This window comes from Epinephelus lanceolatus, chromosome 22, assembly GCF_041903045.1.
Source record: "Epinephelus lanceolatus isolate andai-2023 chromosome 22, ASM4190304v1, whole genome shotgun sequence".
Classification (NCBI taxonomy): Eukaryota; Metazoa; Chordata; class Actinopteri; order Perciformes; family Serranidae; genus Epinephelus; species Epinephelus lanceolatus.
The window spans coordinates 32,022,501-32,039,531 of NC_135755.1; the positions used below are offsets into that span (position 1 = coordinate 32,022,501).

At 47.6% G+C, this 17,031-nt stretch overlaps 44 non-coding genes across 44 annotated transcripts in view; all 44 read right to left on the bottom strand.

Moving 5' to 3' along the window:
* The window catches only part of LOC144460722 (5S ribosomal RNA), a 119-nt gene extending 100 nt beyond the window's left edge, over positions 1-19 (bottom strand). The window contains exon 1 of the ribosomal RNA XR_013489441.1: positions 1-19. This exon is cut by the window's left edge and continues 100 nt beyond it. This is a non-coding gene — a ribosomal RNA (5S ribosomal RNA).
* Positions 20-284: 265 nt separating this feature from the next.
* Positions 285-403, bottom strand: LOC144460629 (5S ribosomal RNA). The gene has a single exon (XR_013489347.1). It is a non-coding gene; the product is annotated as a 5S ribosomal RNA (ribosomal RNA).
* A 285-nt stretch (positions 404-688) lies between these two features.
* On the bottom strand, positions 689-807 carry LOC144459992 (5S ribosomal RNA). Its single transcript, XR_013488708.1, has one exon. It is a non-coding gene; the product is annotated as a 5S ribosomal RNA (ribosomal RNA).
* A 277-nt stretch (positions 808-1,084) lies between these two features.
* LOC144460848 (5S ribosomal RNA) lies at positions 1,085-1,203 on the bottom strand. Its single transcript, XR_013489567.1, has one exon. It is a non-coding gene; the product is annotated as a 5S ribosomal RNA (ribosomal RNA).
* Positions 1,204-1,480: 277 nt separating this feature from the next.
* On the bottom strand, positions 1,481-1,599 carry LOC144461013 (5S ribosomal RNA). Its single transcript, XR_013489732.1, has one exon. It is a non-coding gene; the product is annotated as a 5S ribosomal RNA (ribosomal RNA).
* A 263-nt stretch (positions 1,600-1,862) lies between these two features.
* LOC144461457 (5S ribosomal RNA) lies at positions 1,863-1,981 on the bottom strand. The gene has a single exon (XR_013490159.1). It is a non-coding gene; the product is annotated as a 5S ribosomal RNA (ribosomal RNA).
* Positions 1,982-2,267: 286 nt separating this feature from the next.
* Positions 2,268-2,386, bottom strand: LOC144460631 (5S ribosomal RNA). Its single transcript, XR_013489349.1, has one exon. It is a non-coding gene; the product is annotated as a 5S ribosomal RNA (ribosomal RNA).
* Positions 2,387-2,651: 265 nt separating this feature from the next.
* On the bottom strand, positions 2,652-2,770 carry LOC144459993 (5S ribosomal RNA). Its single transcript, XR_013488709.1, has one exon. It is a non-coding gene; the product is annotated as a 5S ribosomal RNA (ribosomal RNA).
* A 284-nt stretch (positions 2,771-3,054) lies between these two features.
* LOC144460775 (5S ribosomal RNA) lies at positions 3,055-3,173 on the bottom strand. Its single transcript, XR_013489494.1, has one exon. It is a non-coding gene; the product is annotated as a 5S ribosomal RNA (ribosomal RNA).
* A 263-nt stretch (positions 3,174-3,436) lies between these two features.
* Positions 3,437-3,555, bottom strand: LOC144459994 (5S ribosomal RNA). Its single transcript, XR_013488710.1, has one exon. It is a non-coding gene; the product is annotated as a 5S ribosomal RNA (ribosomal RNA).
* Positions 3,556-3,841: 286 nt separating this feature from the next.
* LOC144459995 (5S ribosomal RNA) lies at positions 3,842-3,960 on the bottom strand. The gene has a single exon (XR_013488711.1). It is a non-coding gene; the product is annotated as a 5S ribosomal RNA (ribosomal RNA).
* Positions 3,961-4,225: 265 nt separating this feature from the next.
* Positions 4,226-4,344, bottom strand: LOC144459997 (5S ribosomal RNA). The gene has a single exon (XR_013488713.1). It is a non-coding gene; the product is annotated as a 5S ribosomal RNA (ribosomal RNA).
* A 285-nt stretch (positions 4,345-4,629) lies between these two features.
* On the bottom strand, positions 4,630-4,748 carry LOC144459998 (5S ribosomal RNA). The gene has a single exon (XR_013488714.1). It is a non-coding gene; the product is annotated as a 5S ribosomal RNA (ribosomal RNA).
* A 284-nt stretch (positions 4,749-5,032) lies between these two features.
* LOC144461083 (5S ribosomal RNA) lies at positions 5,033-5,151 on the bottom strand. Its single transcript, XR_013489802.1, has one exon. It is a non-coding gene; the product is annotated as a 5S ribosomal RNA (ribosomal RNA).
* Positions 5,152-5,416: 265 nt separating this feature from the next.
* LOC144459999 (5S ribosomal RNA) lies at positions 5,417-5,535 on the bottom strand. The gene has a single exon (XR_013488715.1). It is a non-coding gene; the product is annotated as a 5S ribosomal RNA (ribosomal RNA).
* Positions 5,536-5,821: 286 nt separating this feature from the next.
* On the bottom strand, positions 5,822-5,940 carry LOC144460000 (5S ribosomal RNA). Its single transcript, XR_013488716.1, has one exon. It is a non-coding gene; the product is annotated as a 5S ribosomal RNA (ribosomal RNA).
* A 265-nt stretch (positions 5,941-6,205) lies between these two features.
* LOC144460770 (5S ribosomal RNA) lies at positions 6,206-6,324 on the bottom strand. The gene has a single exon (XR_013489489.1). It is a non-coding gene; the product is annotated as a 5S ribosomal RNA (ribosomal RNA).
* Positions 6,325-6,609: 285 nt separating this feature from the next.
* On the bottom strand, positions 6,610-6,728 carry LOC144460001 (5S ribosomal RNA). Its single transcript, XR_013488717.1, has one exon. It is a non-coding gene; the product is annotated as a 5S ribosomal RNA (ribosomal RNA).
* A 265-nt stretch (positions 6,729-6,993) lies between these two features.
* LOC144460002 (5S ribosomal RNA) lies at positions 6,994-7,112 on the bottom strand. The gene has a single exon (XR_013488718.1). It is a non-coding gene; the product is annotated as a 5S ribosomal RNA (ribosomal RNA).
* A 285-nt stretch (positions 7,113-7,397) lies between these two features.
* Positions 7,398-7,516, bottom strand: LOC144460003 (5S ribosomal RNA). Its single transcript, XR_013488719.1, has one exon. It is a non-coding gene; the product is annotated as a 5S ribosomal RNA (ribosomal RNA).
* A 276-nt stretch (positions 7,517-7,792) lies between these two features.
* LOC144461038 (5S ribosomal RNA) lies at positions 7,793-7,911 on the bottom strand. The gene has a single exon (XR_013489757.1). It is a non-coding gene; the product is annotated as a 5S ribosomal RNA (ribosomal RNA).
* Positions 7,912-8,176: 265 nt separating this feature from the next.
* On the bottom strand, positions 8,177-8,295 carry LOC144461468 (5S ribosomal RNA). Its single transcript, XR_013490170.1, has one exon. It is a non-coding gene; the product is annotated as a 5S ribosomal RNA (ribosomal RNA).
* Positions 8,296-8,581: 286 nt separating this feature from the next.
* Positions 8,582-8,700, bottom strand: LOC144460004 (5S ribosomal RNA). The gene has a single exon (XR_013488720.1). It is a non-coding gene; the product is annotated as a 5S ribosomal RNA (ribosomal RNA).
* A 265-nt stretch (positions 8,701-8,965) lies between these two features.
* Positions 8,966-9,084, bottom strand: LOC144460005 (5S ribosomal RNA). Its single transcript, XR_013488721.1, has one exon. It is a non-coding gene; the product is annotated as a 5S ribosomal RNA (ribosomal RNA).
* Positions 9,085-9,369: 285 nt separating this feature from the next.
* Positions 9,370-9,488, bottom strand: LOC144460006 (5S ribosomal RNA). Its single transcript, XR_013488722.1, has one exon. It is a non-coding gene; the product is annotated as a 5S ribosomal RNA (ribosomal RNA).
* Positions 9,489-9,753: 265 nt separating this feature from the next.
* Positions 9,754-9,872, bottom strand: LOC144460008 (5S ribosomal RNA). The gene has a single exon (XR_013488724.1). It is a non-coding gene; the product is annotated as a 5S ribosomal RNA (ribosomal RNA).
* A 265-nt stretch (positions 9,873-10,137) lies between these two features.
* LOC144460009 (5S ribosomal RNA) lies at positions 10,138-10,256 on the bottom strand. Its single transcript, XR_013488725.1, has one exon. It is a non-coding gene; the product is annotated as a 5S ribosomal RNA (ribosomal RNA).
* Positions 10,257-10,541: 285 nt separating this feature from the next.
* Positions 10,542-10,660, bottom strand: LOC144460696 (5S ribosomal RNA). Its single transcript, XR_013489415.1, has one exon. It is a non-coding gene; the product is annotated as a 5S ribosomal RNA (ribosomal RNA).
* Positions 10,661-10,925: 265 nt separating this feature from the next.
* Positions 10,926-11,044, bottom strand: LOC144460632 (5S ribosomal RNA). Its single transcript, XR_013489350.1, has one exon. It is a non-coding gene; the product is annotated as a 5S ribosomal RNA (ribosomal RNA).
* A 285-nt stretch (positions 11,045-11,329) lies between these two features.
* Positions 11,330-11,448, bottom strand: LOC144460010 (5S ribosomal RNA). Its single transcript, XR_013488726.1, has one exon. It is a non-coding gene; the product is annotated as a 5S ribosomal RNA (ribosomal RNA).
* A 264-nt stretch (positions 11,449-11,712) lies between these two features.
* On the bottom strand, positions 11,713-11,831 carry LOC144460633 (5S ribosomal RNA). Its single transcript, XR_013489351.1, has one exon. It is a non-coding gene; the product is annotated as a 5S ribosomal RNA (ribosomal RNA).
* Positions 11,832-12,115: 284 nt separating this feature from the next.
* Positions 12,116-12,234, bottom strand: LOC144460011 (5S ribosomal RNA). The gene has a single exon (XR_013488727.1). It is a non-coding gene; the product is annotated as a 5S ribosomal RNA (ribosomal RNA).
* A 284-nt stretch (positions 12,235-12,518) lies between these two features.
* On the bottom strand, positions 12,519-12,637 carry LOC144460012 (5S ribosomal RNA). The gene has a single exon (XR_013488728.1). It is a non-coding gene; the product is annotated as a 5S ribosomal RNA (ribosomal RNA).
* Positions 12,638-12,902: 265 nt separating this feature from the next.
* LOC144460014 (5S ribosomal RNA) lies at positions 12,903-13,021 on the bottom strand. The gene has a single exon (XR_013488730.1). It is a non-coding gene; the product is annotated as a 5S ribosomal RNA (ribosomal RNA).
* A 285-nt stretch (positions 13,022-13,306) lies between these two features.
* Positions 13,307-13,425, bottom strand: LOC144460015 (5S ribosomal RNA). The gene has a single exon (XR_013488731.1). It is a non-coding gene; the product is annotated as a 5S ribosomal RNA (ribosomal RNA).
* A 264-nt stretch (positions 13,426-13,689) lies between these two features.
* Positions 13,690-13,808, bottom strand: LOC144461043 (5S ribosomal RNA). Its single transcript, XR_013489762.1, has one exon. It is a non-coding gene; the product is annotated as a 5S ribosomal RNA (ribosomal RNA).
* Positions 13,809-14,085: 277 nt separating this feature from the next.
* LOC144460016 (5S ribosomal RNA) lies at positions 14,086-14,204 on the bottom strand. Its single transcript, XR_013488732.1, has one exon. It is a non-coding gene; the product is annotated as a 5S ribosomal RNA (ribosomal RNA).
* Positions 14,205-14,489: 285 nt separating this feature from the next.
* On the bottom strand, positions 14,490-14,608 carry LOC144460698 (5S ribosomal RNA). Its single transcript, XR_013489417.1, has one exon. It is a non-coding gene; the product is annotated as a 5S ribosomal RNA (ribosomal RNA).
* A 265-nt stretch (positions 14,609-14,873) lies between these two features.
* On the bottom strand, positions 14,874-14,992 carry LOC144460634 (5S ribosomal RNA). Its single transcript, XR_013489352.1, has one exon. It is a non-coding gene; the product is annotated as a 5S ribosomal RNA (ribosomal RNA).
* A 283-nt stretch (positions 14,993-15,275) lies between these two features.
* On the bottom strand, positions 15,276-15,394 carry LOC144460017 (5S ribosomal RNA). Its single transcript, XR_013488733.1, has one exon. It is a non-coding gene; the product is annotated as a 5S ribosomal RNA (ribosomal RNA).
* A 283-nt stretch (positions 15,395-15,677) lies between these two features.
* On the bottom strand, positions 15,678-15,796 carry LOC144460018 (5S ribosomal RNA). The gene has a single exon (XR_013488734.1). It is a non-coding gene; the product is annotated as a 5S ribosomal RNA (ribosomal RNA).
* Positions 15,797-16,061: 265 nt separating this feature from the next.
* Positions 16,062-16,180, bottom strand: LOC144460020 (5S ribosomal RNA). The gene has a single exon (XR_013488736.1). It is a non-coding gene; the product is annotated as a 5S ribosomal RNA (ribosomal RNA).
* Positions 16,181-16,465: 285 nt separating this feature from the next.
* Positions 16,466-16,584, bottom strand: LOC144460021 (5S ribosomal RNA). Its single transcript, XR_013488737.1, has one exon. It is a non-coding gene; the product is annotated as a 5S ribosomal RNA (ribosomal RNA).
* Positions 16,585-16,848: 264 nt separating this feature from the next.
* Positions 16,849-16,967, bottom strand: LOC144460849 (5S ribosomal RNA). Its single transcript, XR_013489568.1, has one exon. It is a non-coding gene; the product is annotated as a 5S ribosomal RNA (ribosomal RNA).
* Positions 16,968-17,031: the final 64 nt, after the last annotated feature.

A 17,031-nucleotide genomic window follows, 5' to 3' on the forward strand; every position in this document is an offset into this window, starting at 1 on the left:
GGGTGGTATGGCCGTAAGCCATGGAAGAGCATGCACGCACGCCATTTATAGATGGTAAAACATCAGCAAGGGTGGATGGCAAATGGTAATCTGTCATTTTCCTGCACTCAACAAGCGCCATGACAAGACCCACACGCCATTTAGTTTTCAGTTAATGCACATATACTCACTGACAAATTAAAACAAAAAAAAAAAGAGAGTTTGTCCACTGGTGCTGTTTTCCAAGGAGCTGGCTCCAGTAAAGGAGGAGCAGCGCCCTCTGCTGATGAAAGGTGAGAATAAAAAGCTTACAGCACCGGGTATTCCCAGGCGGTCTCCCATCCAAGTACTGACCCGGCCCGACCCTGCTTAGCTTCCGAGATCAGACGAGATCGGGCGTATTCAGGGTGGTATGGCCGTAAGCCATGGAAGAGCATGCACGCACGCCATTTATAGATGGTAAAACATCAGCAAGGGTGGATGGCAAATGGTAATCTGTCATTTTCCTGCACTCAACAAGCACCATGACAAGACCCACACGCCATTTAGTTTTGAGTTAATGCACACATACTCATTGAGAAATTTAAAAAAACAAAAAAGGAAAAAAAAGGGAAAAAAAGGAGAGTTTGTCCACTGGTACTGTTTTCCAAGGAGCTGGCTCCAGTAAAGGAGGAGCAGCGCCCTCTGCTGATGAAAGGTGAGAATAAAAAGCTTACAGCACCGGGTATTCCCAGGCGGTCTCCCATCCAAGTACTGACCCGGCCCGACCCTGCTTAGCTTCCGAGATCGGACGAGATCGGGCGTATTCAGGGTGGTATGGCCGTAAGCCATGGAAGAGCATGCACGCACGCCATTTATAGATGGTAAAACATCAGCAAGGGTGGATGGCAAATGGTAATCTGTCATTTTCCTGCACTCAACAAGCGCCATGACAAGACCCACACGCCATTTATTTTTCAGTTAATGCACATATACTCACTGACAAATTAAAAAAAAAAAAAAAAGAAAAAAAAAAAGACAGTTTGTCCACTGGTGCTGTTTTCCAAGGAGCTGGCTCCAGTAAAGGAGGAGCAGCGCCCTCTGCTGATGAAAGGTGAGAATAAAAAGCTTACAGCACCGGGTATTCCCAGGCGGTCTCCCATGCAAGTACTGACCCGGCCCGACCCTGCTTAGCTTCCGAGATCGGACGAGATCGGGCGTATTCAGGGTGGTATGGCCGTAAGCCATGGAAGAGCATGCACGCACGCCATTTATAGATGGTAAAACATCAGCAAGGGTGGATGGCAAATGGTAATCTGTCATTTTCCTGCACTCAACAAGCACCATGACAAGACCCACATGCCATTTAGTTTTGAGTTAATGCACATATACTCACTGACAAATTAAAAAAAAAAAAAAAAAGGGAAAAAAAGGAGAGTTTGTCCACTGGTGCTGTTTTCCAAGGAGCTGGCTCCAGTAAAGGAGGAGCAGCGCCCTCTGCTGATGAAAGGTGAGAATAAAAAGCTTACAGCACCTGGTATTCCCAGGCGGTCTCCCATCCAAGTACTGACCCGGCCCGACCCTGCTTAGCTTCCGAGATCGGACGAGATCGGGCGTATTCAGGGTGGTATGGCCGTAAGCCATGGAAGAGCATGCACGCACGCCATTTATAGATGGTAAAACATCAGCAAGGGTGGATGGCAAATGGTAATCTGTTATTTTCCTGCACTCAACAAGCGCCATGACAAGACCCACACGCCATTTAGTTTTCAGTTAATGCACATATACTCACTGACAAATTAAAAAAAAAAAAAAGAGAGTTTGTCCACTGGTGCTGTTTTCCAAGGAGCTGGCTCCAGTAAAGGAGGAGCAGCGCCCTTTGCTGATGAAAGGTGAGAATAAAAAGCTTACAGCACCGGGTATTCCCAGGCGGTCTCCCATCCAAGTACTGACCCGGCCCAACCCTGCTTAGCTTCCGAGATCGGACGAGATCGGGCGTATTCAGGGTGGTATGGCCGTAAGCAATGGAAGAGCATGCACGTACGCCATTTATAGATGGTAAAACAGCAGCAAGGGTGGATGGCAAATGGTAATCTGTCATTTTCCTGCACTCAACAAGCACCATGACAAGACCCACATGCCATTTAGTTTTGAGTTAATGCACATATACTCATAGAGAAATTAAAAAAAAACAAAAAAGGAAAAAAAAGGGAAAAAAAGGAGAGTTTGTCCACTGGTGCTGTTTTCCAAGGAGTTGGCTCCAGTAAAGGAGGAGCAGCGCCCTCTGCTGATGAAAGGTGAGAATAAAAAGCTTACAGCACCGGGTATTCCCAGGCGGTCTCCCATCCAAGTACTGACCCGGCCCGACCCTGCTTAGCTTCCGAGATCAGACGAGATCGGGCGTATTCAGGGTGGTATGGCCGTAAGCCATGGAAGGGCATGCACGCACGCCATTTATAGATGGTAAAACATCAGCAAGGGTGGATGGCAAATGGTAATCTGTCATTTTCCTGCACTCAACAAGCGCCATGACAAGACCCACACGCCATTTATTTTTCAGTTAATGCACATATACTCACTGACAAATTAAAACAAAAAAAAAAAGAGAGTTTGTCCACTGGTGCTGTTTTCCAAGGAGCTGGCTCCAGTAAAGGAGGAGCAGCGCCCTCTGCTGATGAAAGGTGAGAATAAAAAGCTTACAGCACCGGGTATTCCCAGGCGGTCTCCCATCCAAGTACTGACCCGGCCCGACCCTGCTTAGCTTCCGAGATCGGACGAGATCGGGCGTATTCAGGGTGGTATGGCCGTAAGCCATGGAAGAGCATGCACGCACGCCATTTATAGATGGTAAAACATCAGCAAGGGTGGATGGCAAATGGTAATCTGTCATTTTCCTGCACTCAACAAGCACCATGACAAGACCCACACGCCATTTAGTTTTGAGTTAATGCACATATACTCATTGAGAAATTAAAAAAAACAAAAAAGGAAAAAAAAGGGAAAAAAAGAGAGTTTGTCCACTGGTGCTGTTTTCCAAGGAGCTGGCTCCAGTAAAGGAGGAGCAGCGCCCTCTGCTGATGAAAGGTGAGAATAAAAAGCTTACAGCACCGGGTATTCCCAGGCGGTCTCCCATCCAAGTACTGACCCGGCCCGACCCTGCTTAGCTTCCGAGATCGGACGAGATCGGGCGTATTCAGGGTGGTGTGGCCGTAAGCCATGGAAGAGCATGCACGCACGCCATTTATAGATGGTAAAACATCAGCAAGGGTGGATGGCAAATGGTAATCTGTCATTTTCCTGCACTCAACAAGCGCCATGACAAGACCCACACGCCATTTAGTTTTCAGTTAATGCACATATACTCACTGACAAATTAAAACAAAAAAAAAAAGAGTTTGTCCACTGGTGCTGTTTTCCAAGGAGCTGGCTCCAGTAAAGGAGGAGCAGCGCCCTCTGCTGATGAAAGGTGAGAATAAAAAGCTTACAGCACCGGGTATTCCCAGGCGGTCTCCCATCCAAGTACTGACCCGGCCCGACCCTGCTTAGCTTCCGAGATCGGACGAGATCGGGCGTATTCAGGGTGGTATGGCCGTAAGCCATGGAAGAGCATGCACGCACGCCATTTATAGATGGTAAAACATCAGCAAGGGTGGATGGCAAATGGTAATCTGTCATTTTCCTGCACTCAACAAGCACCATGACAAGACCCACACGCCATTTAGTTTTCAGTTAATGCACATATACTTATTGAGAAATTAAAAAAAAACAAAAAAGGAAAAAAAAGGGAATTAAAGGAGAGTTTGTCCACTGGTGCTGTTTTCCAAGGAGCTGGCTCCAGTAAAGGAGGAGCAGCGCCCTCTGCTGATGAAAGGTGAGAATAAAAAGCTTACAGCACCGGGTATTCCCAGGCGGTCTCCCATCCAAGTACTGACCCGGCCCGACCCTGCTTAGCTTCCGAGATCGGACGAGATCGGGCGTATTCAGGGTGGTATGGCCGTAAGCCATGGAAGAGCATGCACGCACGCCATTTATAGATGGTAAAACATCAGCAAGGGTGGATGGCAAATGGTAATCTGTCATTTTCCTGCACTCAACAAGCGCCATGACAAGACCCACACGCCATTTAGTTTTCAGTTAATGCACATATACTCACTGACAAATTAAAACAAAAAAAAAAAGAGAGTTTGTCCACTGGTGCTGTTTTCCAAGGAGCTGGCTCCAGTAAAGGAGGAGCAGCGCCCTCTGCTGATGAAAGGTGAGAATAAAAAGCTTACAGCACCGGGTATTCCCAGGCGGTCTCCCATCCAAGTACTGACCCGGCCCGACCCTGCTTAGCTTCCGAGATCGGACGAGATCGGGCGTATTCAGGGTGGTATGGCCGTAAGCCATGGAAGAGCATGCACGCACGCCATTTATAGATGGTAAAACATCAGCAAGGGTGGATGGCAAATGGTAATCTGTCATTTTCCTGCACTCAACAAGCACCATGACAAGACCCACACGCCATTTAGTTTTGAGTTATTGCACATATACTCATTGAGAAATTAAAAAAAACAAAAAAGGAAAAAAAAGGGAAAAAAAGGAGAGTTTGTCCACTGGTGCTGTTTTCCAAGGAGCTGGCTCCAGTAAAGGAGGAGCAGCGCCCTCTGCTGATGAAAGGTGAGAATAAAAAGCTTACAGCACCGGGTATTCCCAGGCGGTCTCCCATCCAAGTACTGACCCGGCCCGACCCTGCTTAGCTTCCGAGATCGGACGAGATCGGGCGTATTCAGGGTGGTATGGCCGTAAGCCATGGAAGAGCATGCACGCACGCCATTTATAGATGGTAAAACATCAGCAAGGGTGGATGGCAAATGGTAATCTGTCATTTTCCTGCACTCAACAAGCACCATGACAAGACCCACACGCCATTTAGTTTTGAGTTAATGCACATATACTCATTGAGAAATTAAAAAAAACAAAAAAGGAAAAAAAAGGGAAAAAAAGAGAGTTTGTCCACTGGTGCTGTTTTCCAAGGAGCTGGCTCCAGTAAAGGAGGAGCAGCGCCCTCTGCTGATGAAAGGTGAGAATAAAAAGCTTACAGCACCGGGTATTCCCAGGCGGTCTCCCATCCAAGTACTGACCCGGCCCGACCCTGCTTAGTTTCCGAGATCGGACGAGATCGGGCGTATTCAGGGTGGTATGGCCGTAAGCCATGGAAGAGCATGCACGCACGCCATTTATAGATGGTAAAACATCAGCAAGGGTGGATGGCAAATGGTAATCTGTCATTTTCCTGCACTCAACAAGCGCCATGACAAGACCCACACGCCATTTAGTTTTCAGTTAATGCACATATACTCACTGACAAATTAAAACAAAAAAAAAAAGAGAGTTTGTCCACTGGTGCTGTTTTCCAAGGAGCTGGCTCCAGTAAAGGAGGAGCAGCGCCCTCTGCTGATGAAAGGTGAGAATAAAAAGCTTACAGCACCGGGTATTCCCAGGCGGTCTCCCATCCAAGTACTGACCCGGCCCGACCCTGCTTAGCTTCCGAGATCGGACGAGATCGGGCGTATTCAGGGTGGTATGGCCGTAAGCCATGGAAGAGCATGCACGCACGCCATTTATAGATGGTAAAACATCAGCAAGGGTGGATGGCAAATGGTAATCTGTCATTTTCCTGCACTCAACAAGCACCATGACAAGACCCACATGCCATTTAGTTTTGAGTTAATGCACATATACTCATTGAGAAATTAAAAAAAAACAAAAAAGGAAAAAAAAGGGAAAAAAAGGAGAGTTTGTCCACTGGTGCTGTTTTCCAAGGAGTTGGCTCCAGTAAAGGAGGAGCAGCGCCCTCTGCTGATGAAAGGTGAGAATAAAAAGCTTACAGCACCGGGTATTCCCAGGCGGTCTCCCATCCAAGTACTGACCCGGCCCGACCCTGCTTAGCTTCCGAGATCGGACGAGATCGGGCGTATTCAGGGTGGTATGGCCGTAAGCCATGGAAGGGCATGCACGCACGCCATTTATAGATGGTAAAACATCAGCAAGGGTGGATGGCAAATGGTAATCTGTCATTTTCCTGCACTCAACAAGCGCCATGACAAGACCCACACGCCATTTATTTTTCAGTTAATGCACATATACTCACTGACAAATTAAAACAAAAAAAAAAAGAGAGTTTGTCCACTGGTGCTGTTTTCCAAGGAGCTGGCTCCAGTAAAGGAGGAGCAGCGCCCTCTGCTGATGAAAGGTGAGAATAAAAAGCTTACAGCACCGGGTATTCCCAGGCGGTCTCCCATCCAAGTACTGACCCAGCCCGACCCTGCTTAGCTTCCGAGATCGGACGAGATCGGGCGTATTCAGGGTGGTATGGCCGTAAGCCATGGAAAAGCATGCACGCACGCCATTTATAGATGGTAAAACATCAGCAAGGGTGGATGGCAAATGGTAATCTGTCATTTTCCTGCACTCAACAAGCACCATGACAAGACCCACACGCCATTTAGTTTTGAGTTAATGCACACATACTCATTGAGAAATTAAAAAAAACAAAAAAGGAAAAAAAAGGGAAAAAAAGGAGAGTTTGTCCACTGGTACTGTTTTCCAAGGAGCTGGCTCCAGTAAAGGAGGAGCAGCGCCCTCTGCTGATGAAAGGTGAGAATAAAAAGCTTACAGCACCGGGTATTCCCAGGCGGTCTCCCATCCAAGTACTGACCCGGCCCGACCCTGCTTAGCTTCCGAGATCGGACGAGATCGGGCGTATTCAGGGTGGTATGGCCGTAAGCCATGGAAGAGCATGCACGCACGCCATTTATAGATGGTAAAACATCAGCAAGGGTGGATGGCAAATGGTAATCTGTCATTTTCCTGCACTCAACAAGCGCCATGACAAGACCCACACGCCATTTAGTTTTCAGTTAATGCACATATACTCACTGACAAATTAAAAAAAAAAAAAAAAGAGAGTTTGTCCACTGGTGCTGTTTTCCAAGGAGCTGGCTCCAGTAAAGGAGGAGCAGCGCCCTCTGCTGATGAAAGGTGAGAATAAAAAGCTTACAGCACCGGGTATTCCCAGGCGGTCTCCCATCCAAGTACTGACCCGGCCCGACCCTGCTTAGCTTCCGAGATCGGACGAGATCGGGCGTATTCAGGGTGGTATGGCCGTAAGCCATGGAAGAGCATGCACGCACGCCATTTATAGATGGTAAAACATCAGCAAGGGTGGATGGCAAATGGTAATCTGTCATTTTCCTGCACTCAACAAGCACCATGACAAGACCCACACGCCATTTAGTTTTGAGTTAATGCACACATACTCATTGAGAAATTAAAAAAAACAAAAAAGGAAAAAAAAGGGAAAAAAAGGAGAGTTTGTCCACTGGTACTGTTTTCCAAGGAGCTGGCTCCAGTAAAGGAGGAGCAGCGCCCTCTGCTGATGAAAGGTGAGAATAAAAAGCTTACAGCACCGGGTATTCCCAGGCGGTCTCCCATCCAAGTACTGACCCGGCCCGACCCTGCTTAGCTTCCGAGATCGGACGAGATCGGGCGTATTCAGGGTGGTATGGCCGTAAGCCATGGAAGAGCATGCACGCACGCCATTTATAGATGGTAAAACATCAGCAAGGGTGGATGGCAAATGGTAATCTGTCATTTTCCTGCACTCAACAAGCGCCATGACAAGACCCACACGCCATTTATTTTTCAGTTAATGCACATATACTCACTGACAAATTAAAAAAAAAAAAAAAAGAAAAAAAAAAGAGAGTTTGTCCACTGGTGCTGTTTTCCAAGGAGCTGGCTCCAGTAAAGGAGGAGCAGCGCCCTCTGCTGATGAAAGGTGAGAATAAAAAGCTTACAGCACCGGTTATTCCCAGGCGGTCTCCCATCCAAGTACTGACCCGGCCCGACCCTGCTTAGCTTCCGAGATCAGACGAGATCGGGCGTATTCAGGGTGGTATGGCCGTAAGCCATGGAAGAGCATGCACGCACGCCATTTATAGATGGTAAAACATCAGCAAGGGTGGATGGCAAATGGTAATCTGTCATTTTCCTGCACTCAACAAGCACCATGACAAGACCCACACGCCATTTAGTTTTGAGTTAATGCACATATACTCACTGACAAATTAAAAAAAAAAAAAAAAGAGAGTTTGTCCACTGGTGCTGTTTTCCAAGGAGCTGGCTCCAGTAAAGGAGGAGCAGCGCCCTTTGCTGATGAAAGGTGAGAATAAAAAGCTTACAGCACCGGGTATTCCCAGGCGGTCTCCCATCCAAGTACTGACCCGGCCCAACCCTGCTTAGCTTCCGAGATCGGACGAGATCGGGCGTATTCAGGGTGGTATGGCCGTAAGCAATGGAAGAGCATGCACGTACGCCATTTATAGATGGTAAAACAGCAGCAAGGGTGGATGGCAAATGGTAATCTGTCATTTTCCTGCACTCAACAAGCACCATGACAAGACCCACATGCCATTTAGTTTTGAGTTAATGCACATATACTCATTGAGAAATTAAAAAAAAACAAAAAAGGAAAAAAAAGGGAAAAAAAGGAGAGTTTGTCCACTGGTGCTGTTTTCCAAGGAGTTGGCTCCAGTAAAGGAGGAGCAGCGCCCTCTGCTGATGAAAGGTGAGAATAAAAAGCTTACAGCACCGGGTATTCCCAGGCGGTCTCCCATCCAAGTACTGACCCGGCCCGACCCTGCTTAGCTTCCGAGATCGGACGAGATCGGGCGTATTCAGGGTGGTATGGCCGTAAGCCATGGAAGGGCATGCACGCACGCCATTTATAGATGGTAAAACATCAGCAAGGGTGGATGGCAAATGGTAATCTGTCATTTTCCTGCACTCAACAAGCGCCATGACAAGACCCACACGCCATTTATTTTTCAGTTAATGCACATATACTCACTGACAAATTAAAACAAAAAAAAAAAGAGAGTTTGTCCACTGGTGCTGTTTTCCAAGGAGCTGGCTCCAGTAAAGGAGGAGCAGCGCCCTCTGCTGATGAAAGGTGAGAATAAAAAGCTTACAGCACCGGGTATTCCCAGGCGGTCTCCCATCCAAGTACTGACCCGGCCCGACCCTGCTTAGCTTCCGAGATCGGACGAGATCGGGCGTATTCAGGGTGGTATGGCCGTAAGCCATGGAAAAGCATGCACGCACGCCATTTATAGATGGTAAAACATCAGCAAGGGTGGATGGCAAATGGTAATCTGTCATTTTCCTGCACTCAACAAGCACCATGACAAGACCCACACGCCATTTAGTTTTGAGTTAATGCACACATACTCATTGAGAAATTAAAAAAAACAAAAAAGGAAAAAAAAGGGAAAAAAAGGAGAGTTTGTCCACTGGTACTGTTTTCCAAGGAGCTGGCTCCAGTAAAGGAGGAGCAGCGCCCTCTGCTGATGAAAGGTGAGAATAAAAAGCTTACAGCACCGGGTATTCCCAGGCGGTCTCCCATCCAAGTACTGACCCGGCCCGACCCTGCTTAGCTTCCGAGATCGGACGAGATCGGGCGTATTCAGGGTGGTATGGCCGTAAGCCATGGAAGAGCATGCACGCACGCCATTTATAGATGGTAAAACATCAGCAAGGGTGGATGGCAAATGGTAATCTGTCATTTTCCTGCACTCAACAAGCGCCATGACAAGACCCACACGCCATTTAGTTTTCAGTTAATGCACATATACTCACTGACAAATTAAAAAAAAAAAAAAAAGAGAGTTTGTCCACTGGTGCTGTTTTCCAAGGAGCTGGCTCCAGTAAAGGAGGAGCAGCGCCCTCTGCTGATGAAAGGTGAGAATAAAAAGCTTACAGCACCGGGTATTCCCAGGCGGTCTCCCATCCAAGTACTGACCCGGCCCGACCCTGCTTAGCTTCCGAGATCGGACGAGATCGGGCGTATTCAGGGTGGTATGGCCGTAAGCCATGGAAGAGCATGCACGCACGCCATTTATAGATGGTAAAACATCAGCAAGGGTGGATGGCAAATGGTAATCTGTCATTTTCCTGCACTCAACAAGCGCCATGACAAGACCCACACGCCATTTAGTTTTCAGTTAATGCACATATACTCACTGACAAATTAAAACAAAAAAAAAAAGAGAGTTTGTCCACTGGTGCTGTTTTCCAAGGAGCTGGCTCCAGTAAAGGAGGAGCAGCGCCCTCTGCTGATGAAAGGTGAGAATAAAAAGCTTACAGCACCGGGTATTCCCAGGCGGTCTCCCATCCAAGTACTGACCCGGCCCGACCCTGCTTAGCTTCCGAGATCGGACGAGATCGGGCGTATTCAGGGTGGTATGGCCGTAAGCCATGGAAGAGCATGCACGCACGCCATTTATAGATGGTAAAACATCAGCAAGGGTGGATGGCAAATGGTAATCTGTCATTTTCCTGCACTCAACAAGCACCATGACAAGACCCACACGCCATTTAGTTTTGAGTTAATGCACATATACTCATTGAGAAATTAAAAAAAACAAAAAAGGAAAAAAAAGGGAAAAAAAGGAGAGTTTGTCCACTGGTGCTGTTTTCCAAGGAGCTGGCTCCAGTAAAGGAGGAGCAGCGCCCTCTGCTGATGAAAGGTGAGAATAAAAAGCTTACAGCACCGGGTATTCCCAGACGGTCTCCCATCCAAGTACTGACCCGGCCCGACCCTGCTTAGCTTCCGAGATCGGACGAGATCGGGCGTATTCAGGGTGGTATGGCCGTAAGCCATGGAAGAGCATGCACGCACGCCATTTATAGATGGTAAAACATCAGCAAGGGTGGATGGCAAATGGTAATCTGTCATTTTCCTGCACTCAACAAGCGCCATGACAAGACCCACACGCCATTTAGTTTTCAGTTAATGCACATATACTCACTGACAAATTAAAAAAAAAAAAAAAAGAGAGTTTGTCCACTGGTGCTGTTTTCCAAGGAGCTGGCTCCAGTAAAGGAGGAGCAGCGCCCTCTGCTGATGAAAGGTGAGAATAAAAAGCTTACAGCACCGGGTATTCCCAGGCGGTCTCCCATCCAAGTACTGACCCGGCCCGACCCTGCTTAGCTTCCGAGATCAGACGAGATCGGGCGTATTCAGGGTGGTATGGCCGTAAGCCATGGAAGAGCATGCACGCACGCCATTTATAGATGGTAAAACATCAGCAAGGGTGGATGGCAAATGGTAATCTGTCATTTTCCTGCACTCAACAAGCACCATGACAAGACCCACACGCCATTTAGTTTTGAGTTAATGCACACATACTCATTGAGAAATTAAAAAAAACAAAAAAGGAAAAAAAAGGGAAAAAAAGGAGAGTTTGTCCACTGGTACTGTTTTCCAAGGAGCTGGCTCCAGTAAAGGAGGAGCAGCGCCCTCTGCTGATGAAAGGTGAGAATAAAAAGCTTACAGCACCGGGTATTCCCAGGCGGTCTCCCATCCAAGTACTGACCCGGCCCGACCCTGCTTAGCTTCCGAGATCGGACGAGATCGGGCGTATTCAGGGTGGTATGGCCGTAAGCCATGGAAGAGCATGCACGCACGCCATTTATAGATGGTAAAACATCAGCAAGGGTGGATGGCAAATGGTAATCTGTCATTTTCCTGCACTCAACAAGCGCCATGACAAGACCCACACGCCATTTAGTTTTCAGTTAATGCACATATACTCACTGACAAATTAAAAAAAAAAAAAAAGAGAGTTTGTCCACTGGTGCTGTTTTCCAAGGAGCTGGCTCCAGTAAAGGAGGAGCAGCGCCCTCTGCTGATGAAAGGTGAGAATAAAAAGCTTACAGCACCGGGTATTCCCAGGCGGTCTCCCATCCAAGTACTGACCCGGCCCGACCCTGCTTAGCTTCCGAGATCAGACGAGATCGGGCGTATTCAGGGTGGTATGGCCGTAAGCCATGGAAGAGCATGCACGCACGCCATTTATAGATGGTAAAACATCAGCAAGGGTGGATGGCAAATGGTAATCTGTCATTTTCCTGCACTCAACAAGCACCATGACAAGACCCACACGCCATTTAGTTTTGAGTTAATGCACACATACTCATTGAGAAATTAAAAAAAACAAAAAAGGAAAAAAAAAAAAAAAAAAGAGAGTTTGTCCACTGGTGCTGTTTTCCAAGGAGCTGGCTCCAGTAAAGGAGGAGCAGCGCCCTCTGCTGATGAAAGGTGAGAATAAAAAGCTTACAGCACCGGGTATTCCCAGGCGGTCTCCCATCCAAGTACTGACCCGGCCCGACCCTGCTTAGCTTCCGAGATCGGACGAGATCGGGCGTATTCAGGGTGGTATGGCCGTAAGCCATGGAAGAGCATGCACGCACGCCATTTATAGATGGTAAAACATCAGCAAGGGTGGATGGCAAATGGTAATCTGTCATTTTCCTGCACTCAACAAGCACCATGACAAGACCCACACGCCATTTAGTTTTGAGTTAATGCACACATACTCATTGAGAAATTAAAAAAAACAAAAAAGGAAAAAAAAAAAAAAAAAAGAGAGTTTGTCCACTGGTGCTGTTTTCCAAGGAGCTGGCTCCAGTAAAGGAGGAGCAGCGCCCTCTGCTGATGAAAGGTGAGAATAAAAAGCTTACAGCACCGGGTATTCCCAGGCGGTCTCCCATCCAAGTACTGACCCGGCCCGACCCTGCTTAGCTTCCGAGATCGGACGAGATCGGGCGTATTCAGGGTGGTATGGCCGTAAGCCATGGAAGAGCATGCACGCACGCCATTTATAGATGGTAAAACATCAGCAAGGGTGGATGGCAAATGGTAATCTGTCATTTTCCTGCACTCAACAAGCGCCATGACAAGACCCACACGCCATTTAGTTTTCAGTTAATGCACATATACTCACTGACAAATTAAAACAAAAAAAAAAAGAGAGTTTGTCCACTGGTGCTGTTTTCCAAGGAGCTGGCTCCAGTAAAGGAGGAGCAGCGCCCTCTGCTGATGAAAGGTGAGAATAAAAAGCTTACAGCACCGGGTATTCCCAGGCGGTCTCCCATCCAAGTACTGACCCGGCCCGACCCTGCTTAGCTTCCGAGATCGGACGAGATCGGGCGTATTCAGGGTGGTATGGCCGTAAGCCATGGAAGAGCATGCACGCACGCCATTTATAGATGGTAAAACATCAGCAAGGGTGGATGGCAAATGGTAATCTGTCATTTTCCTGCACTCAACAAGCACCATGACAAGACCCACACGCCATTTAGTTTTGAGTTAATGCACATATACTCATTGAGAAATTAAAAAAAACAAAAAAGGAAAAAAAAGGGAAAAAAAGGAGAGTTTGTCCACTGGTGCTGTTTTCCAAGGAGCTGGCTCCAGTAAAGGAGGAGCAGCGCCCTCTGCTGATGAAAGGTGAGAATAAAAAGCTTACAGCACCGGGTATTCCCAGGCGGTCTCCCATCCAAGTACTGACCCGGCCCGACCCTGCTTAGCTTCCGAGATCGGACGAGATCGGGCGTATTCAGGGTGGTATGGCCGTAAGCCATGGAAGAGCATGCACGCACGCCATTTATAGATGGTAAAACATCAGCAAGGGTGGATGGCAAATGGTAATCTGTCATTTTCCTGCACTCAACAAGCGCCATGACAAGACCCACACGCCATTTAGTTTTCAGTTAATGCACATATACTCACTGACAAATTAAAAAAAAAAAAAAAGAGAGTTTGTCCACTGGTGCTGTTTTCCAAGGAGCTGGCTCCAGTAAAGGAGGAGCAGCGCCCTCTGCTGATGAAAGGTGAGAATAAAAAGCTTACAGCACCGGGTATTCCCAGGCGGTCTCCCATGCAAGTACTGACCCGGCCCGACCCTGCTTAGCTTCCGAGATCAGACGAGATCGGGCGTATTCAGGGTGGTATGGCCGTAAGCCATGGAAGAGCATGCACGCACGCCATTTATAGATGGTAAAACATCAGCAAGGGTGGATGGCAAATGGTAATCTGTCATTTTCCTGCACTCAACAAGCACCATGACAAGACCCACATGCCATTTAGTTTTGAGTTAATGCACATATACTCACTGACAAATTAAAAAAAAAAAAAAAAAGGGAAAAAAAGGAGAGTTTGTCCACTGGTGCTGTTTTCCAAGGAGCTGGCTCCAGTAAAGGAGGAGCAGCGCCCTCTGCTGATGAAAGGTGAGAATAAAAAGCTTACAGCACCGGGTATTCCCAGGCGGTCTCCCATCCAAGTACTGACCCGGCCCGACCCTGCTTAGCTTCCGAGATCGGACGAGATCGGGCGTATTCAGGGTGGTATGGCCGTAAGCCATGGAAGAGCATGCACGCACGCCATTTATAGATGGTAAAACATCAGCAAGGGTGGATGGCAAATGGTAATCTGTCATTTTCCTGCACTCAACAAGCACCATGACAAGACCCACACGCCATTTAGTTTTGAGTTAATGCACATATACTCATTGAGAAATTAAAAAAAACAAAAAAGGAAAAAAAAGGGAAAAAAAGGAGAGTTTGTCCACTGGTGCTGTTTTCCAAGGAGCTGGCTCCAGTAAAGGAGGAGCAGCGCCCTCTGCTGATGAAAGGTGAGAATAAAAAGCTTACAGCACCGGGTATTCCCAGACGGTCTCCCATCCAAGTACTGACCCGGCCCGACCCTGCTTAGCTTCCGAGATCGGACGAGATCGGGCGTATTCAGGGTGGTATGGCCGTAAGCCATGGAAGAGCATGCACGCACGCCATTTATAGATGGTAAAACATCAGCAAGGGTGGATGGCAAATGGTAATCTGTCATTTTCCTGCACTCAACAAGCGCCATGACAAGACCCACACGCCATTTAGTTTTCAGTTAATGCACATATACTCACTGACAAATTAAAAAAAAAAAAAAAAGAGAGTTTGTCCACTGGTGCTGTTTTCCAAGGAGCTGGCTCCAGTAAAGGAGGAGCAGCGCCCTCTGCTGATGAAAGGTGAGAATAAAAAGCTTACAGCACCGGGTATTCCCAGGCGGTCTCCCATCCAAGTACTGACCCGGCCCGACCCTGCTTAGCTTCCGAGATCAGACGAGATCGGGCGTATTCAGGGTGGTATGGCCGTAAGCCATGGAAGAGCATGCACGCACGCCATTTATAGATGGTAAAACATCAGCAAGGGTGGATGGCAAATGGTAATCTGTCATTTTCCTGCACTCAACAAGCACCATGACAAGACCCACACGCCATTTAGTTTTGAGTTAATGCACACATACTCATTGAGAAATTAAAAAAAACAAAAAAGGAAAAAAAAAAAAAAAAAGAGAGTTTGTCCACTGGTGCTGTTTTCCAAGGAGCTGGCTCCAGTAAAGGAGGAGCAGCGCCCTCTGCTGATGAAAGGTGAGAATAAAAAGCTTACAGCACCGGGTATTCCCAGGCGGTCTCCCATCCAAGTACTGACCCGGCCCGACCCTGCTTAGCTTCCGAGATCGGACGAGATCGGGCGTATTCAGGGTGGTATGGCCGTAAGCCATGGAAGAGCATGCACGCACGCCATTTATAGATGGTAAAACATCAGCAAGGGTGGATGGCAAATGGTAATCTGTCATTTTCCTGCACTCAACAAGCACCATGACAAGACCCACACGCCATTTAGTTTTGAGTTAATGCACACATACTCATTGAGAAATTAAAAAAAACAAAAAAGGAAAAAAAAAAAAAAAAAGAGAGTTTGTCCACTGGTGCTGTTTTCCAAGGAGCTGGCTCCAGTAAAGGAGGAGCAGCGCCCTCTGCTGATGAAAGGTGAGAATAAAAAGCTTACAGCACCGGGTATTCCCAGGCGGTCTCCCATCCAAGTACTGACCCGGCCCGACCCTGCTTAGCTTCCGAGATCGGACGAGATCGGGCGTATTCAGGGTGGTATGGCCGTAAGCCATGGAAGAGCATGCACGCACGCCATTTATAGATGGTAAAACATCAGCAAGGGTGGATGGCAAATGGTAATCTGTCATTTTCCTGCACTCAACAAGCGCCATGACAAGACCCACACGCCATTTAGTTTTCAGTTAATGCACATATACTCACTGACAAATTAAAACAAAAAAAAAAAGAGAGTTTGTCCACTGGTGCTGTTTTCCAAGGAGCTGGCTCCAGTAAAGGAGGAGCAGCGCCCTCTGCTGATGAAAGGTGAGAATAAAAAGCTTACAGCACCGGGTATTCCCAGGCGGTCTCCCATCCAAGTACTGACCCGGCCCGACCCTGCTTAGCTTCCGAGATCGGACGAGATCGGGCGTATTCAGGGTGGTATGGCCGTAAGCCATGGAAGAGCATGCACGCACGCCATTTATAGATGGTAAAACATCAGCAAGGGTGGATGGCAAATGGTAATCTGTCATTTTCCTGCACTCAACAAGCACCATGACAAGACCCACACGCCATTTAGTTTTGAGTTAATGCACATATACTCATTGAGAAATTAAAAAAAACAAAAAAGGAAAAAAAAGGGAAAAAAAGGAGAGTTTGTCCACTGGTGCTGTTTTCCAAGGAGCTGGCTCCAGTAAAGGAGGAGCAGCGCCCTCTGCTGATGAAAGGTGAGAATAAAAAGCTTACAGCACCGGGTATTCCCAGGCGGTCTCCCATCCAAGTACTGACCCGGCCCGACCCTGCTTAGCTTCCGAGATCGGACGAGATCGGGCGTATTCAGGGTGGTATGGCCGTAAGCCATGGAAGAGCATGCACGCACGCCATTTATAGATGGTAAAACATCAGCAAGGGTGGATGGCAAATGGTAATCTGTCATTTTCCTGCACTCAACAAGCGCCATGACAAGACCCACACGCCATTTAGTTTTCAGTTAATGCACATATACTCACTGACAAATTAAAAAAAAAAAAAAAGAGAGTTTGTCCACTGGTGCTGTTTTCCAAGGAGCTGGCTCCAGTAAAGGAGGAGCAGCGCCCTCTGCTGATGAAAGGTGAGAATAAAAAGCTTACAGCACCGGGTATTCCCAGGCGGTCTCCCATGCAAGTACTGACCCGGCCCGACCCTGCTTAGCTTCCGAGATCGGACGAGATCGGGCGTATTCAGGGTGGTATGGCCGTAAGCCATGGAAGAGCATGCACGCACGCCATTTATAGATGGTAAAACATCAGCAAGGGTGGATGGCAAA